The 18,971-nt window shown below is 42.5% G+C and overlaps 1 protein-coding gene across 1 annotated transcript in view; it reads left to right on the top strand.

Annotated features, from left to right (window-relative positions):
• The first annotated feature begins 550 nt into the window (after positions 1-550).
• Positions 551-18,971, top strand: part of LOC128687082 (superoxide dismutase [Cu-Zn]) — a 130,169-nt gene continuing 111,748 nt past the window's right edge. The window contains exon 1 of the mRNA XM_070087101.1: positions 551-648. The gene's annotated coding sequence lies outside the window, so the exon portion shown is untranslated. The remainder of the gene's footprint in view (positions 649-18,971) is intronic.

Raw genomic sequence — 18,971 nt, 5'->3', positions numbered from 1 at the left:
AGGCAGTGTTTGGGTTAGCAGGGCTGTCTTCCTTAGATCTTCTAATTTTGTCAAGATTTGGGTTACATTCTTAGTATTCTTGGGTCCTTTTGTGGTCTACATGGGTTCATGTAGTTGTACTTTCACTTAAGACATCACAAGTTTTGATGAGCGATGGTTTTTTGAGGAAGAAGAGCTGGTAGGATGCCGCTGCTGCCGCTCTGCGTTAAATACATGTCAGTGACATTTGTCTATAGTTTAATGCTTCGTATCTGTCTCCTGTTTTTTAAAAATTGGGACTACATTTACTGTCTTCCATACCTCAGGTAGTCTCTCTATTTCGATAGATGTGTTGAAGATTGCTGTTAGTGGCAACTGTAGGTGTGTGTATCGTAGTGTACATACACTCAAGAGTTTTACTTTCATCTCTATTTTAGGGCTTAAATTGTTCTTGACTTGTTGTCAGTATATTACTGTAGCTTTAATTTAAGACTCTAGTGTAGTAGATACTTTTTAAACTTATTTAACTAGTTTCTATGTGCATTGTTTAAGTATAATAATAATAGTGGTGAGCGTATCAGTTGTTGGCAACTGTAGTAGTGGTGGCAGGTTATAAAAGAGACGCCAGGTGGGTTGTCACTCCACAACTGACTTGTTCTCAGGCATCTGGTAAGTGCCGCCTTTCCTATAATACCTTCTCTAGTACCCTTATTTTTCTCCTTAAGAAAAAACTTTTTACTGATAGATTCGTGAAAATATTTCATCTAAATTTTGGCTGAGTTTGTTAAAAAAAATAAATCTTCCATGAAGGTAACTGCATCTCGTTTATAGTTTTTTGTCTACAAGTTAAATTCTTTTGGTTATTACATGAAGACGGGAAGTGTTTTAGTAGTTAATGTGCAGGACCTGCATGTATATATATGTTGCACTGAAACAGTTGTTTGCTAGTTTATACTAAGTGCAAGTGTAATGATTTACTTAAATCCGATTTGTGGAGGTTTAATTTAGTTTATCCAGTTTTTTTTATAGTTTACCTTCAGGCTTCTCACAAGAGCGCTGTATAGCCCTTGTGGCTTAGCGCTTCTTTTTGATTATAATAATAATTTGATTATAATAATTCTCACAACAGAGAATAATTTAGTTGTTAAATTAAGTACACTACTATGGGCTTTCAACTCGCTGTACTAAATGATGAAATAAAATATAATAATTATTAGAATATTGATAGTGTTGTTATTGCTGTTTTCTGATTAACACAAATATATATTTGATGTTAAATTAAATATCTTCTAAAGAGTGAATTAAATGAAGTTACTCCTCGGTATATGTGTCTCAGGATATAGATACTAAGTTTATTAATTCCGATTTTACATATAAGTACGTATTTTTGACTGCTGGTGAACAGGTTGCATCCAGCCTCTTAATAACCTTCCACTGGTTTTTACATCCAATTAACCAGTAACTACTATGAATATAATAAAGTTGTTTTATTATAATATTCATCAGATTTATCATTGACTAATGTCATAAATATTTCATTAACTTTCCATATATTTTGCTTAACAGACTTAAAATAATCGAAAACTAGAGCATGAGCGTAACTGTTAGTGGTGCAGTGTTCACCAGGATTATAAACACTAGGGAGGAATTAAGGCTTGTTGCTGTGTATGATAGAATAGCTTAGTAGAACAGTCTTCTGTGCTGAGATTGTGAAGGATCCAACGTGACCAGCACGGCTCAGGGATCTGTTTCATACTATAACATATTAAGTGTCAGTAACATAACAGCTCATAGTCTAAGTAAGTAAGTAAATTTATTCAGGTATACACAATACAGTTACATAGAATTATCATACATAGCAGCATATGTGTAGAGAACCTAGGATAACCCAAAAAGGTCAGACAGTGACTTATTTCCATTGGGGTCCTTTTACCTTATTATAATATAAAGGTTATAATATTTTCTTATTATTCTATAATGAAGATAACATCTTATTATCATACTAAAAAGACTATCTACTACACGAGGGTCATTACTAGGAATAAGGTAAAATTTACACGTATGTTAGATAAAAAATAGAAAATCATTCCCCTCCCTTTCTGTAGCTACATTCATCAGACACTTTTTGGCACTCTTCTTGAACTGGTTCATGCTATGACTGGCTTTGACATGTGCGGGTAGTCTGTTCCATTCCTTTATTGCTGTACAATAAAAGGTGTTTGAAGCCTGGCCAATGACTGTGGGTACTACAAAGTTGTGCTCTCTCCCCCTAGTTTTTTTTTTTTTATTTTATTTAAAATACAATACATAGCTTAACATAAAAACCCCTTAAACTAGGGTTGATACACATTGTATATAAACACATTTTGAAACACAATCTCTCAGAACGTACAATAGCAAATAACAAACACAATATTAACAAACACAAGAGGTTACACAATTATACTAGAAAATATCGCTTGTGACAAAACATAACATTAAGAAGATGGGCAATCTTAACCCTATGTACACAAGAAGAACAACAACAAGAACATAACATGTAGGCGACCCCTGTAGCAGGTTCAATAATATAAATAAAACCATAATCCCTTCGGGTATACACTATTTACATAATATACTGGGACATATTGCCAATGCACTATACAATACAATAAGAATATTATGATAAATATATAAATATATCGGTTACTCACATCCAACACAAATAATCGATAACCGAAAGAACCTACATCACAATCTCATGATAAAACAAAGTACATACTCTTACTCACCTAACTCCCAGTACATAAGTTCCCTACAGTCACACATACTCGCCTTACCACAAGTCTTACGAGTCAGCCACAAAACTAGAATAGCCATAAGCATTCCGCACTCATCTACAGGCTATACACATTATATAATATAGCAATAAAATGCTCAGTACAAACACATAAAACCCCGTTTGCCAGGCCATAGCCGAAAGGTACATAAAGTACTTCAACAAAGAAAGAAGGCAGTAGACTCTGACTTAAGACATCTATAACACATATAACTTCACCACCACATCCACTCACACAACCACATTTTCCTCAACCACGCATTACACAGATACACACAGTAAACCAGCTGTTGTGCATACCCAACCCCGGAGACAAGCCCGTTCCATCCCCTGAAATTCACTCCCCCCCCCCTTTCACAACGTTAACAATGCTCTCACACTCATACTACGGTACCCTGCTGAAAAAGCCTGGTCCCAGCGACTTCCATATATTTCCCGATTATAACACAACGTTCTATAAATGGTCCCCGCCAACACCCTTTTGCGCACCTCCCAATCCCCATTCCTTCTCATTGCCCAGGATACAAAAACAAAATCCGCAATTATATACGTGATTGCACGTTGCACAGGCGCCTCGACGCCTCCCACGTCCAAACTTAACGCCCTCAATACTAATATCCCGCCTCCTCCCACTGTCCTCAGAACCTTACCCATCCATTCCCTGATACTCCCCAAATTATCACAAAAATACACTACATGAAACGCAGTCTCCTCATCCCCGCACACCCGACACGCGCCCTCCACCATCAACCCTCTTTCCTTAAGTGCAGCACCCGACGGCAGTATACCATGGAGAAAACGGGAAAAATACCTCTCGCACATTTGGACGCACGCGCATCAACCGTAATCTTTCCCATATATCCTTCCACGCATACATAGGGTAGATACTCTCAGCCTTCACGACTACCTTCGCCCTTACAACACGCTCTAAAACACCCACTCGAACTTTATTAGGGTCCCGTACATGCAGCAACGCCCGCAACACGTCTTCACACACTTTCATCTCCGACCCTCCCCACCACATTCGCACCTCTTCATGCAAGCCATTCACGCCCCTCCCTGCATGACCCCGCACACGGCGTAACCCCCACTTCAAATAAATGCACTTGACTCTTAACCGTAAATCAATCAACCCCAATCCTCCTCTGTTGACCGGTAAAGTAACCACACTCCTACTCAACCATTCACACCCGGAACCCCAAAGAAAATGGAAAACCCTCTTTAACAGCCTCGTAACATCTGGACCTGCTAACGGATATACCGCAGCCACGTGCCAGACTTTACTGTATAACAACACATTCACAACAATCGCACGCTGATGTACTGTCAAATGAGTTGGTCTCAACCCATCCAATCGCCCCACCATTCGATCCACAACAAGTCCAGAATTAACCATCCTCGCCTCTCTCGCACTACGCATATACACTATTCCACACACTTTTATCCTGTCCACCATATTCCAACGTACATTCCTTCCCCAACTCTCTCTTCCCACCCAATCTCCTAAGACCAGTAATTTTGATTTTTCCACATTAACTCTTAACCCGGTAACCCCCGCGAAATTATCAATAACATCTCCAACCGCACGTAAACTCCTCTGCGTTCGCACGAGTATTGTCGTGTCATCCACATACCCTATTATTCCCTGCACTCCACTTCCTACTCCCCAATCCACCTCCATACACGCTTCCACCTTTCTATAGAAAGGGTCTGTTAAACAGGCAAACAACAATTGAGACAGGGGACAACCCTGCCTAATACCCCGACCCATGGATACCCACTCCCCCAACTTCCCATTTACCTGTACACACACTCCCACACCTGTATACAATGTCTCTGCCCAACGCACCACCTCCTCCCCAAAACCCTGCCTCCTTAATATGTACCACAATACCTCACGTTCTACACTATCATATGCTGCCTGCCAATCTAACGCTAAGACACCCCCCCCCCTGCTCCCCTCCCGACCCTTCCACAAAATTCTTTATAATACTATGCCCGTCATACATCGTCCTCCCAGACACACCATATTGTCCTCTCGCAACCACTCTATCCACCACACACTTCATCCTATTTCCTAAAATTTTTGCAAAAATCTTATAATCAGCACACAGCAATGATATTATCCTAAAGTCCCGCACCATGTCCTGTTTCTTACCTTTTGGCACTAAAACCACAACCGCAGTTCCTTGCAACCTGCCCATCCTCCCCTCCCTTTTCATCGTATTCATTAGTTCTACTAAGAAGGACTTCAACACATTCCAATGGCTCACATAAAACTCGCAGGGCAAGCCATCCAGACCTGGAGCCTTACCACGTGCCATCCCCTCCACACCTCCCCTTCTTCAATATCCCCCCCCAACGCCATGTGATCACTGCTACTTAGCACACAAGATACATTCTCCCCCAACCTCCCGAAAGCCTCCCCATCCACCCCTACACTCGGTAAATTTTTTCCAAACCACCTATCAACGTAATCACTCATTGCCTCCGTTGTTCTTAACTCATGTCCCGCCCTATATCCACCTAAGTCCTCATGTACCACCAGCCTATCAATTTCCATAGCCATACGTCGCTGCCTCTGTCCCCTTAACACACAGGCCGACGGTCGGTCACCCCACACCGCCTCTTCAATTCCACCCTGCACTCTCACCGCATCAAATCTATCATTCTGCAAATCACGAATCCTTCCTTTTAACAACTCGATTTCCTCCATGGGATACTGCCCTGCCTGCACGCCCCTCTCATAACAACTTTGCAACCTACCCTCGAAATACTGCTGCAACCCGTACGTCATCCAACCCTGGTACTTTCCCCATCGCACATAAAACCACCGGATCCTCTCCTTAGCTACCCCATCCCACCACCCCAGCAAGTCACCCACATCCCTACCCTCTCCCCACAAATTCTCCCACATTGTCCTAAAATCTAACCCCGCCTCCTCCACCCCAAGAAGTCTCACATTTAACTTCCAATACCCTGGATACCTCTTAGGTAAGCTGGCCCAAGTCAAGTCCGTATAAACAGCTCTATGATCCGTGTAAACAGCTTCCACCGTACGCACACACATCACTCACTCGCACACTTCTCGTCACATATAACCTATCGAGCCTGGCCACGTATCCCTGTCTATGAAACGTATGCTCAACCATTAGGTCCTCACCTCCAATAACATCCCTTAACCCCACACCCAGCAAAAGATCCCTTAGGCTAACCAAAAAACACCCTGCCCCCCGTGGCTCCACATCCTTTCTACGTACTATACAATTCCAATCACCACCCACGATTGTTACCGAGGGAAGAGATCTCAAATAATAAACCAAAACATCATGCACAAATTCATTCTTCACCCGTACATCACGCTCCGCTGGCGCATACACACAAACCACTGCCAGTCGCTCACCTCTCCACCATCCATCTACCCGGAGTACCCTACCCTCCTCCCCTCCCTCACATCTAATTACAACAAACGGGCTTGTCTCCCGAATCAGAATTCCAACCCCACCTTTCAAACGGTCCGAATATGCCACAAACACACGATATCTTGTCCACATTCAAATCCCGACCCGCCTTAAAGTTATGCTCCTGCATGAATACAATATCTATGGCATGACGCCTCAGAAACCCCTGGAGCCACAAACGCTTCACATTCATACACAACCCATTTACATTCACAGTCATACACCTGAAACCTTCTTGAAGGGTTTTACACGCTGCCCTGTAACTCCTTTCATAGACACGTCACCAGCCTTCCTATTTTTCCCACCATGCTCACCACAGTGAGCTCTATTCCCTCCCCGGTCGAACACCTGACCGGACACACCTGTGGCGCCTCCACTCACCACATCAGCCCACGGTTTCTTCCCCGGTCTTTGCGCCGGGGTCAAGACATCATCGGAATCAGAGTGCGTTGCCGCCCTCTTCTGCCGAACACTCTCTGCATCCATGGTCTGGTCGGGGGATGCCTCACAATGCACCTCCGCCGCCACCTCGACCACGGTCACCATTCCCGTAGAAGAGGCACCTGCAGTCAGCTGGCTGTCTCTCCTCTCGTCCTCACTCTCCTCAGGTCCCACCACCGATTGTACATCATCTCCAGCTCTCTTCGTCTCCAAAAACTTTTCCGTCAACTGCTCCAGAGCCACATCCTCTGCTCGTTCTCCTCCACTCAACTTGGTCTCCCCTTCCACCAAAGCGGAGACTGTAGATTCTACAGGCATTGATGGGCTCGACCCCACCGTCGGGAACTCTCTCTCCACCTCCTCGCTCCAAGACGAACTATGGCCCTTTACAGGCGTCCCGCTGGCAGGCCCCGCCTTCGGGTCAGGCCCTCGCTCCGTCCTTCTGTCTGCAACCTGTCGTTGCTGCTGCCTCTCACACTGTGCTGCCATATGGTCATAAGCACCACATAGCCTGCAGGTCTTGCGCTGCCCTGCGTAATACACCATCACTTGCGTCCTAAAGTCGTCCAGGATGACAAACGACGGGATGGGATGCCTCAGCGTCATCTTTAGCTTGAACGTACCCTCCGGCCAGCCGGCGTACGCCCCATCCACCCAGGTACCTGCCGTTGCCAGATGCACAGTACCATAACGTTCAAAAACGTTCCGTATATCTGCCTCGTCAGCTTCAAAAGGCACGTTGCGTACCTTCACCCAAGTGTAGTGTCGCGACACGTCAATTAAACGAACTCATATTGCCGAGTTTACGTCCACACAGCCATCTTGATACTGCTCCACCAGGCGCTCATACACTGCCGTCGATCGTAGCTTAACGAATATTCGGTAAGCCCCGTTGAGTGATACTCCATACAAATCTTGATCAGCAATGCTGTATGTGTCGCGAATAATCAAAGGTAGAAGCACCTGTGCGGACTGAGGCGTAACTACACCCCGCACTAAATCAAAGCACACAGTGTTGACGCGCCTTCTGATAGTCTGCGCCATCTTGTGAAAATCAATCTGCGCAGGAAGGCCTCTCAACCAGGAGCGTGTGCGCAGCACAACCTCACAGCAATAAAGCGATGAGGTCAATGACTCTCCCCCTAGTACTATGATTGCTTTGGTTCCCAACCTTGACAAAATTGACAGCAAGATATTCTGGACACTGTTTGTGAGCAATTTTATAAACATGATTTAGCTTCAGTTGTTTTACTGTCTTCAACATTCAGCATATCCAACTGCTGTAATTCATCCTGGCCTACATGTTCTCTTGGTCCCAGCCCCAGGATGAATCTTACGATTTTGTTCTGGGTGATTTGCAGTCCATCTTTCAGCCTTTTTGTCAAGGCAGAGTACCAAAAAGAGCAAGCATAATCCATATGGCATTGTATAAGGGCTAGACATAGGGTCCTGCGAGCCTCAGTAGGTAGACACTGTGCTTGTCTATACAGGATCTTCAGTCTGGCATTCGCTTTCTTTACTACACTGTTCCCTATCAATTCTCCTGACATGCATGGGTCAAAGGGGATTCCCAAATATTTTACTTATGAAACCAAAGTGATGGGCTCCCCATTACATTGAACATTAAAGTTATTTACCCTTCTCAGTTTGTTTCGTGCCAAAGAGAATGGCTTCAGTTTTCCCTAGGTGTAATGATAGTTTGTTGTCTACTAACCATTTGCTGCAGGACTCCAGTTCCAGTGTTAAAACATTAGCAATATCTTGTGGGTCTTTACCTGACACTAACAGAGCACTGTCATCTGCATACAGTAGGAGTTTGCACTTGACACTGATAGGCATATCATTGACATAAGAATAATAAGGGACCCAGAATACTACCTTGGGGAACTCCACATGTTATCGGCAGGGGTTCTGATTCTGTTTTGTTGATTTTGACTATTTGTCTCCTGTTGCTAAGGTAGGACTTAAACCAGTCTACAGAACCTATACCGATAGCTTGAAGTTTATTACATAATATATTGTGGTTGACAGTATCGAAGGCCTTTTGCAGGTCTAAGGTTACCATACCTATGAGGTTCCCCTTTGACATTTCAGTTCTCAGGTAATCCATCAGATTAATAAGGGAGGTGTCGGTTGAGTAGGATCTTCTAAAGCCCGATTGATAGCTATGGAGAATGTTGTCATTAAGGTACTTAACTACTTGAGAATACACCACCCTCTCTAGAATTTTAGATATTATACTGAGTATACTAACACACCTATAGTTGCTTACATCAGACCTACTATTTTTCTTAAAGGTAGGAGTAACTCTGGCCTCCTTGAACCCCTCCGGTACGCTATTAGTGGTGATTGATAGATTTATTATGTGAGCAATAGGGATTGACAGTTCAGAAGCACCATCTTTTAGGAACTTAGACGGGATGTTATCAGGGCCTGTGCTCTTAGTTGGGTTTAACCTGCTTAGTTCTTTTTGAATAAAGTCAAGAGATACACTTACTAGTTGACAACTGTTTGGGGTTACCCCTTTATTGGTATAGTATGTTTGAAACTTATCAGAGTCTGTGTTAAAGGTATTTGATGCAGCTGGTAGTTTACTTACTAGTGTTGATGCAACAGATGTTAGTTTAATATGTTTATTATGCACCCCATACCCATCCTGTGGGCGGTAGTCAAAAGATTACAGAGGTACATAATGGGTCCAGGGACTGGGCCTCAAAGTTTTGATAGCTGAGCAAGTTACAGAGGTAATGAATTCACAATTTACAAAGGTAATGAACTCCAGGTAGGTCTAGTCACAATCATGACAAGTTACAAAGGTATTTACAGATTACAGAGGTACACAATGGGTCCAGGGACCGGGCTCCAAAGTTTTGATGGCTGAACTAGGTACAAGGTAATGAACTCACAAGTTACAAAGGTAATGAATACTGTAAGAATGGTTACTTACGTTTATACATGGCTGCAATCATGAACAAATTTTAGAGTAATGAGCAATTCACACTTCCACACCCGGTCACAACTGTAGTGAGTTATTGGTGCAAATGTTGATTGCCGAGTCTCTCTCTCTCTCTCTCTCTCTCTCTCTCTCTCTCACACACACACACACACACACACACACACACACACACACACACACACACACACACACACACACACACACACACACACACACACACATAATTAAATCTGATGAGGACCAGGCAGGACTTCAAAGAGACCTGGACAGACTGGACACCTGGTCCAGCAAATGGCTTCTCGAATTTAATCCTGCCAAATGCAAAGTCATGAAGATAGGGGAAGGGCACAGAAGACCACAGACCGAGTATAGGCTAGGTGGCCAAAGACTGCAAACCTCACTCAAGGAGAAAGATCTTGGGGTGAGTATAACACCGAGCATGTCTCCGGAAGCACACATCAATCAGATAACTGCTGCAGCATAAGGGCGCCTGGCAAACCTGAGAACAGCATTCCGATACCTTAGTAAGGAATCATTCAAGACACTGTACACCGTGTATGTCAGGCCCATACTGGAGTATGCAGCACCTGTTTGGAACCCGCACTTGATAAAGCATGTCAAGAAACTAGAGAAAGTACAAAGGTTTGCGACAAGGTTAGTTCCAGAGCTAAGGGGAATGTCCTATGAAGAAAGATTAAGGGAAATCGGCCTGACGACACTGGAGGACAGGAGGGTCAGGGGAGACATGATAACGACATATAAAATACTGCGTGGAATAGACAAGGTGGACAAAGACAGGATGTTCCAGGGAGGGGACACAGAAACAAGAGGCCACAATTGGAAGTTGAAGACACAAATGAGTCAGAGAGATAGTAGGAAGCATTTCTTCAGTCATAGAGTTGTAAGGCAGTGGAATAGCCTAGAAAATGACGTAGTGGAGGCAGGAACCATACACAGTTTTAAGACGAGGTTTGATAAAGCTCATGGAGCGGGGAGAGAGAGGGCCCAGTAGCAACCGGTGAAGAGGCGGGGCCAGGAGCTAAGACTCGACCCCTGCAACCACAAATAGGTGAGTACACACACGCGCACACTCACACACACACACAACACTCATACACACACACTCATACACACACACACACACACACACACACACTCATACACACACACTCATACACACACACACACACACTCATACTCACACACACACACACACACACACACACACACACACACACACACACACACACATGCACATATGTGGTAATGCTTTATTTACAGCTAGCAAAGTCAGGGTATTTCTCCAGAATGGTCTGTAAAATACCACTGTGGATAAAATACTTAGCCATTTCTTGAACACTTCTGAGTGAGTTGTTTCTAAATTCATTAATTTTATCGCACTCCAGTACATAATGACGCAAGGTGTGACAATAGTCCATCTGGCAAAGTTTACATTTCGTTTGGTCTACATCTGGTGGTGGTGATTTAACCTGCCAAAGATACTTGTAACGCAGCCGGAGCCGGGCGGTAGTGACATCCAAGAGTCTGCTTATTTTGTTGGATGCACCATAGACATGTGGCTCCTCCTGCATGATAGAATGATGATAGATGGACTCACTGGTGTCAATCTCCCTGAGCCTTAAGTCCATAAAATTCAGCTGAAGGTCTTTTCGTATTATTGTTCTCAAACTACTACCTGACAAGCCAAGATTGTAATCTACTCCCTCTTTGAAAGCATACAGCTTAGCCAATTTATCAGTTCTATCATACATCTGAAGACCAATGTGAGATGGAATCCACAGCATGTGCACTCTGACTCCACTGTCCACAATCCTACCATACCTGTGTCTGGCTTCTGACACAAGCATGCCGGTGGTCTGGTGGCTAAAGCTCCCGCTTCACACACGGAGGGCCCGGGTTCGATTCCCGGCGGGTGGAAACATTTGACACGTTTCCTTACACCTGTTGTCCTGTTCACCTAGCAGCAAATAGGTACCTGGGTGTTAGTCGACTGGTGTGGGTCGCATCCTGGGGGACAAGATTAAGGACCCCAATGGAAATAAGTTAGACAGTCCTCGATGACGCACTGACTTTCTTGGGTTATCCTGGGTGGCTAACCCTCCGGGGTTAAAAATCCGAACGAAATCTTATCTTATCTTATCTTAATGAGTTGAGAGCATTTATGGATGACAGAGAATCAGTTACAATTAAACTGTCAATCTTTGATACATAGATGCATTTCAGTGCAAGGAGTATGGCAAACAGTTCTGTCTGAAGGGTAGAGGCCCAATTATTGATGCGTGCTCCAATTTCTTTAAGAGAGCCATCACTCTGTACGACAACAGCAGCACTACCAGCTGCACCAGTGGATTGGTGAACAGAACCATCTACGTAAATAATTTGCGAGAGTGTGTGCTGTGTGACTAAGTTATCCATACAGCTTAAGGCCTCATGTTTGGCTTCAAGGCGAAGTTTTGGTTGTGATTTAAGAAGTAGTTTGGGGGGAAATGGAGGAATGGTAGTTTGGAATGGGGTAATATTCCATGGAGTGGAGAAGTGCCGCTGTTGCCTTACTTGACATAGATCATGTATCTGATTCATGCGGAGGTCGGTTCCAGTCTTTTCGATCCATCTGGAGGAGATTAGATTTAGATTTTGCCACCGAAGTGGCTAGTTTATTGTGCACCCCATATCCATCCTGTGGACGGTAGCGCGAGAGCATGTGGATACACAAAAGGCCTAGGAACTAGGCCCCAAAGGGTTAACAGGAATACATATGGATTTATATCTACATATCTATAGTTCACTTATCTGTTACAAGCAAATTTAGGAAATTTGCTTAGTATATCTGGTATCTTATTTTCATTAATAAGATATCTTGACATGTCACATAGGTTATTATACTGTCTGTCTCTGTATTCCTCAATAAGTGGACAATTAAGCACATAGTGTTCAAGACAGTGACCATATGCCTGATCACATAATTTACATTTAGTTTGATCATCATCTGTGTGTCTCCCAAACTGCCAGAAGTACTTGTAACCAAGCCTAAGCCTGGCCACTACAACATCAGTCAGTCTGTTCACATTGCAAGTTGCTCCATAAACATACTTATCTACGTTCATGTTATCATAGTGGGTTATAGATCTACTCAGGCTTCTAACTGCATTCCTATAACAATCATCTTCATTATTTACTTCTCTCCTAATATTATTCCTAATGCTAGACACAGTTATACCAAAGTTATATTCTACGTTCTCCTTCTGGATACTCTTCTTGGCTAACATATCAACTTTATCATGAAGGAGTAATCCAATGTGTGATGGGATCCATAGCAATTGTACATTAATTCCTTTGTCCCTAATTTTTGAGTATCTATACCTGGCTTCCCCAATGAGCATGTTGTTGGAGTCATTATATGAGCCAAGAGCCTTCAATGATGACATAGAATCAGTAATGATGATAGTCAAGCTCAGTGTCATAGGTTAGCTTTAGCGCCATTAGGATTGCAAACAATTCAGTTTGCAGTGTAGACGCCCAGTTGTTAATTCTTATGCCTAACTCAACAAATTTATTATCGTTCTTAACTAGGGAGGTGGCAATAAGAGCAGATGCAGCCCTGCCAGAAGACTCCTGTTTAGATCCATCAGTGTATATAACTTGTGATAACTTATTACTACCAGCTAGGCGAGAAATTTCTTCTTGAGCAGTTGCTCTAACAAGAGATTTAAGGAAGGGATTACTAGCAATGAGCTTCTTGGGAGGGACTTGTAGGTATGTGATATTAAATGAACACATCTTCCATGGAGGGGTGAAATGCTCTTGTTGCCTACAGTGATACAGTTCATGCAGGTTATAAAACTTAATGCAATTGCACGTTTTCACAATCCATTTAGATCTGTGTGTATTTACCTCTAGACACTTGGTAAGATTCACTGTGACAGTGTCTGGTTCGTTTCTCAACATTCTAATACCGAGTACAGTGTTAATTTCAACAATCCTATCACTGATACTAGAAATACCAAGCTCCTTCCTCATGTTAAGAACTTTTGTAGATCTGGGACAGCCAAGAATAATCCTGAGAGCTTCATTTTGCATTAACTCCAAGGGTCGGAGGGAACTTTCTCTAGCTAATATCAACATGGGAGCAGCATAATCAATTAAGGACCTAACATAGGCTATGTACATCATTCTCACGATTCTCACATTAGCACCATAGTTGGGATTGTAACCAGCAACATCTTTGAGAGCATTTAGCCTAGCTTTGCATTTCTTGTTTAGTTGTCGTATAGTGGATTTGTTAAAGGGTACATCTACACCAAGATATCTGTAAGTTTTAACGTAGCTAATGATTTCACCCTGCAAATAGATGGGTGGGGGATGTCGTTTGCTTGTTAATATCTTTGTTTTAGAGGAAGATATTATAAGGCCTAGTCGATTACAAATTGCTTGAACTTCATTAAGAATGGTATTCATCTTCTTATGCCCTGTTGTATGGATCATGATATCATCAGCATAGCTTATAGCTATATGTTTAGGTGAGGCAGGTAGAGCATTTAGGAGAGCATTAATCAGAATATTAAATAGCATGGGACTAAGAACTCCTCCCTGCGGTGTACCTAAAGACATTTCTTTAGAATCACTTCTGAAGCCTTGGTAAAGGACAGAGGATACTCTATTTGACAGGTATCCTATTATCCAGCAGAGTAAGCTACCACCAATATTCATTTTGGCTAGTTCATGTAGTATAACGGTTCTGTTCGCAATATCAAATGCAGATTTTAGATCAAGAAAAGTGGTAAAACTAGTAGAGGTGTGTGCAGTGAGAAAGGTGGAAATACAGTTCTGCACACTTTTACCTTTCATGAACCCATAGAGGTAGGGGGAAAGTTGATGTCTGATTCTGTAGTACAATCTGTTAAGCATCATTCTTTCAAAAGTTTTGCAAAGACAACTAGTTAAGGAGATCGGCCTAAATGTATCAGGCTGTTGGGGCTTAGGGATAGGCACAATGAGACTATTGGTCCAAGAAGTAGGAAGAACGCCCTCAATGTAACTGAGATTATACAGTGCCAACAAAGGGTTATCAGGCACGTGCCTTAGAGTTCTGAGAATATCATAGGTTATACCATCCTCTCCAGGAGCAGTTGATCGACCTTTGGTTAATGCATTATCTAATTCATACTCGGTAAAGAGGCAATCACTCTCATCAATATTTTGGCTCATAAAATTAATCAGTTTCAACATTTCTTCAGAAGTACTCTCTAAATTTTTTCTAATATGAGATGGAAGGCTTTCATGCCTGGATGTTTTGGACCAGTCATTTATGAGGTCATTTGCTTTTTCAAGAGGAAAGGGATGAGCAACATTGCCAGTCTTTTTCCTGGTTATTTTATTTATACCTTTCCAAGCCAAACTCAAAGGGGTGGACCTATTTAATCCACTAACAAACTGTTCCCATTCCTGTTGCCTAAGTTCTTCCTTTCTATTCCTTGCATTTGTTAGTGCAGCTTGGAACGTTCTGAGCAGGTCTGGGGTTCTACATTCACGGTATGCTTTACCAATCCTCCTAGCTGCATGTGTTAGATTGCGCAGCTGTGGATCATTATAGTATTTACATTGGTTTTTATTGTTATTTATAGTGGAGGGTCTTTGTTTCCTATTCCTGCCCACTTGATCTGTGAGAACACTCTCAATAGTGGTAATTAAATCATCATTAAATTTTTGTAATTCTTATACCATTGATCCAAGTGGTTAATAAAGTTGTCTCTGTGTTCTGGTTTGAGAATAAGTTTCCTCCTTCTGTATTTAGCTCCTTGATTGCTGGAGATGTGATCAAGATTGACAGTTGTTAGTCTTGGGAAGTGATCAGATAGAAGATCATCAACTATGACAGAGTCATGAATCGTATATGATGTATTAAATCCAAGACACAGATCTAGTATGCCACCATATATGTGAGTAGGCTCAGTAGTGCCCACAATTCGAACATTATCATGCTCATTCAGCAATCTCACTAGTTTAGTTCCATTGGTGTTTGTAATAGACCCACCAATATTCTTATGTCTGGCATTAAAATCTCCAAGAATGATGGTAGGTTCACTATTGATGCGATCTGGTAAAGCATCAGGTCGAAGCTGGTTCGCTGGGGCATAGAGATTAAAAATGTTTATGGAAAAATCGCCTGCATATACTTTGACACCATGATACTGCATGTTAACTCGACTCTGCAAGGAAAGGAGTGAATGTGGCAAGTTCTTTCTGACATGCATCACACAACAGTTGGTTGACCTTAGGTTATAAGCTGCATATCCAGGCAAGTTTGGTGGAGGTGCTCCATCTTTCAATCTACATTCCTGCAAACAGATGACATCAATATTCTTGGTTGCACTAATATGATGTAAGTCAGGCAACCGCTTCCTGATGGAAGCAATGTTCCATGAAAAGATTTGTAATGTATCCATTGTAGTGAGTTATTACAATCTCTTGCTCATAAGATGGTAAAACTATTATGCTTTGACAGGAGTGTTCACCAGTGCTGAGGAAAGTTTGCAGGGCTTCTGTGCAGGGGTTTGAATGAGCTTGCCTGAGCATATTAACCCCAATTAGGATATTTCTTTCATTAACACGATCTCTGATGCTTGGAATATCAAGTTCTTTTTGCATATTTAAAATTTTGGCAGTACGAGGGCATCCTAGGATGATCCTCATTGCTTCGTTCTGCAGTTTTTCCAGCCCTCCAAGCTTCCAGTCAGACACAAGAGCAAGTAGTGGCGCAGCATAATCAACCAATGATCTAATATAAGCAAGATACATCATTTTCACAATTTTAACATTAGCACCATACCTGGGGTAAAGCCCTGCCACAACTCTAAGTGCTCTTAGTCGTTCTTTGTATTGGCGACAAAGTCTTGTTACAACAGGTCCAAGTAGTGGAACCTCAAAGCCTAGATACCTGTATCTGCTTACATATTCTAGAAGAGACCCATCATGCAATTGGATCTGACGAACTGTGCCTCTCTGTCGAGGAGGACGCCTATTGAGTATCTTTGTTTTATCAGTAGAGATTATCAACCCCAGGTCCTGACACGAGGCTAGTACATGATTAAGAATGTTTTGGGTGTTGGAGAATCCGGTGGTGTGAATCATTATATCATCAGCAAAACTAATCACATAATTATGGGGCTGACTAGGCATAGCATTAAGTAATGCATTAATTAGAATATTGAACAGTGTGGGACTGAGCACACCTCCCTGTGGGGTTCCTAATTCAAAGTCTTTAGTTACACTTCTATGTCCCTGGAACAACACAGACGATTTTCTGTTGGACAGGTAGCCTTTAATCCAGCGGAGAAGCCATCCTCCAACATCCATTCTGGCAAGTTCACTAATTATTACATGTCGGTTGGCTACATCGAAAGCGGATTTAAGGTCAAGGAAGGTAGTGTAGGAGCTGTCAGTGTGCAGGGTGAGAAATGTGGCTATGCAATGATGCACGCTCCTTCCATGCATGAAACCATGTAACCGGGGAGACAAAAATTGTTTGATTCTGTACATGAGACGATTAAGAATCATTCTCTCAAATATTTTACACAAGCAGCTAGTAAGAGATATTGGGCGAAATGCATTTTGTTGATTGGGCTTAGGAATTGGAATGATGAGGCTGTTGGTCCAAGATTGAGGGAGCTCCCCAGTTACATAGCTCATGTTATATAATTCAAGTAATGGATTACCTGGTACTCGACACAGCAATCTGAGTATGTTGTAAGTAATACCATCCTCACCAGGCGACGTGGAGTTGCCCTTGGTTAGCGCTGCATCAAGTTCATAATTAGTGAAAGGAATGTTGCAATCATCTGCCTTACTGAGCATAAAGCAAACAAGTCTCTCCCTTGCATCATATTTGTCATTTAATTTTGCCTGTGTGGTACTGGGGAGATTGTCATAGCTAGATGTAGCAGCCCAAGCACTGACTAACTCATTCGCCCTATGCAAGGGATGAGGGTGCACGATCTGCCCAGTTCGGTTACCCTTAATTCTATTTATGTCCCTCCATGCCCGGCTAAGTGGGGTGTGAGCATTAAGACCGTTGACAAATTTTTCCCAGTCGGTTTGCCGCAGCTCTGTCATACGCTCTCTGGCAGCAGCAAGGGCAGTTTGGAAGAGCCTCAGCATTCCAGGGGTACGATGTTTTCTATAGGCTAGGCCTAGTCTGCGAGCAGTACGTTTCAGTGTACGAAGTTTTGAATCGTAATAAGTATGGTTTTTGAAGGAGGTATGATTATTATGGAAGTTTGTTGGGTTTAGAGTACCAAGAGGTTGTAGTGGCGGCTCTAAGTGGTTCTGAATACTGCTCACAAGATCATTGTTAAAGGTCTCTACAGAGGAACACTCATAGGAATTATACCAGTCAGTCACATGTGCAACAAAGTCATCATGCTGATCAGTGGGAACATTAAAACGTTTCCGTTTGAATATCCCACTAGGAAGGATAGTATTACCAATATCTAGAGGTTAGCCTAGGGAAATGATCAGACGCTATATCTGTTACAATGGAAGACTCACAGCTGGCTGAAGTAATGTTGAAGCCCAGGCACAGATCAAGGACACCTCCATAGATATGTGTGGGTTCAAGGTCACCTACAATTTGCACATTATCATGACTGTTTAAGAGTGACAACAGTTGATTGCCATTACGATTACCAAACTGAGTTTCCAATGCTTTTGTGTCTCGCATTGTAATCGCCAATAATAAGAGTAGGCTCAGAATGAGCACAAGTTGGGAGCTCCAAGTAATTAAATTTATCAGCAGGAGCATACAAGTTAAATATGTTGAGAGCAGAGTTCCCTATATAAATCCTAACACCGTGATATTGTAGCCCCTCTGTTTTCTTGTGTGCAAGAAGTTGATGGGGAAGTGATTTTTTAATATATAGAACACAAGAGTTAGTAGATTTGAGGTTGTATGCAACAAATGATGGTAATTTAGGGGGTTGGGATTTTTCAGGAACTCTGCACTCTCGTAGACACAACATCAATGGGTTCGATGGTTACTTTATGATGAAGTTCAGGAAGTCTTTTTCTAAGTGATGCAATGTTCCAGCTTAATATAGAAAGTTTATACGCGTTTTGATCCATTATAGTAGTCCTGGGATCTTGCCGAGTTTCTCAGCATAATGAAAAAATTGTTCATATAAATAGCAGACCTTATCAATGTCAACAGTGCTACCCTTGTCCATGAGTTTTGTAAGTGCACCTCCAGTTGTAAGGCCTCGTGGGAGTCTTCGTAAACCCAGAGCATGACGCTGTTTGTGTG

The sequence above is a fragment of the Cherax quadricarinatus genome, chromosome 2 (assembly GCF_038502225.1).
Source record: "Cherax quadricarinatus isolate ZL_2023a chromosome 2, ASM3850222v1, whole genome shotgun sequence".
Classification (NCBI taxonomy): domain Eukaryota; kingdom Metazoa; phylum Arthropoda; class Malacostraca; order Decapoda; family Parastacidae; genus Cherax; species Cherax quadricarinatus.
This window is presented reverse-complemented; position numbering and strand designations above follow the sequence as displayed.